Here is a 1,521-nt window from a genome sequence, read left to right on the forward strand (position 1 = left end):
TATTATTGTCTCTTCCATTTTAAGGAACTTCTGCTTTCTATGCTTGTCAGCAGTCTTAAAATGCTGAAATTCAAAAATGCATGACACTAACATACTCTGAAAGTTCTGTCTGACTTCCACTGCACTGTCCTTCCAGTTACCATTTGTTCTGAAATGTGAAAGTTGATTATGATCACCATCTACAGTTACTATAGAGAATTACATATGAGAACACATTTTAGAAAGTATGGAAGTTGGAGGAAAGTTCTCTGAAACAAACAAAAAAACCCCAAAAATGTGAAACTAAATGAAACAACCTAAATGACTTGACATAAGGACAAAGGAAGTATATATTAAGTTAGTATATATTAAGATTAGGAAAATCTGAAATTTGCATGCATTTTCTTCTCTGTTTTCCCAGTTCTTTAGTTTAGGTTCTTTCTAAGGTGGTGTCCAGAAGAGCACACTGATACATATTTTAAGCTTTTTGTCCTTTTTAAAGGCATATATAAGTTTTTTATTGTTACTTAAAATTTCATTCATAGAAATCCTGAGGTTTGCCTAGTTACCTTACTAGGGGCAACTAGTAAACTACCTTCTCAAGGACAACTAGTAAAGTAATAGCATTACATTAATTTGAATAAATGCAGGCAGGTACATTCAGCAGTAAAGAGTAAGCTACATGTTTCTGGTTTAAGAATCTCTTTCAATAGAATCTCTTTAGACTTTCTGAAGATGCAAAACCCCACAAGGGTTTATTTTTTAAAAAATCTAGAAACTTTTCAGGTCACATTAAAATTCATCTGTGCTAGGAAAAATTGTTGCTGGAAAACATTATTGGTAATAGGCATGAGATACCTAGTGCTGGGCAAGCTTAAAATGTTTATCTAATGTGCCATTAATGGCACTTTGTAGAACATAGTGAAAACACTAAAGAGATCCCTGTGCCAGGGAATGAAAATAAAATTACCTCCAGATATAATTTTATCTTTTGATATCATTTGACTAGAAGAAGACATTGTACTAAAGATATGCCAAAAATACCACTGACCCAATGTTTAATTTCAATGTTGACTATCAGTTATTCTCTTTATAATGTAGAGAGGTTTGAACTTTAATCTTTACTCATGTAATCTCTGCTTAGGTTATATGCAATGAACCCCTTTATTCATGTATTTACACAGGTTACAGCTGAACTTAATGAATGTTTTATGTCTTTTGTTCATTAGTTGTTCTGGCAGGTATTGCAGTCTACAGAAAAGCATGAAAAGCCACAGAAAAGTTCTAGTCCACGGAACGGTGAATGTCTGTCCTAACAGGTGCCTTGGGTAACAGACTTTATTCAGGTTAGAACCACTCAAAACACTCCTTGGAACAAACCACAGACCTCAGCGAGGTGAGAAAACAAAGTTTCGTAGTAATCTGCAAGTAGAAAGTTTTGCTGGACAGCTTCAGATTTGTGGTTTACACACCTGCGTGTGTGATGTGTGCATGTGGCATGCTGCATACTTCCACAGGTCAGCGCTGGATATGGCTGCATTT

The sequence above is a fragment of the Falco biarmicus genome, chromosome 6, assembly GCF_023638135.1.
Source record: "Falco biarmicus isolate bFalBia1 chromosome 6, bFalBia1.pri, whole genome shotgun sequence".
NCBI classification, from domain to species: Eukaryota; Metazoa; Chordata; class Aves; order Falconiformes; family Falconidae; genus Falco; species Falco biarmicus.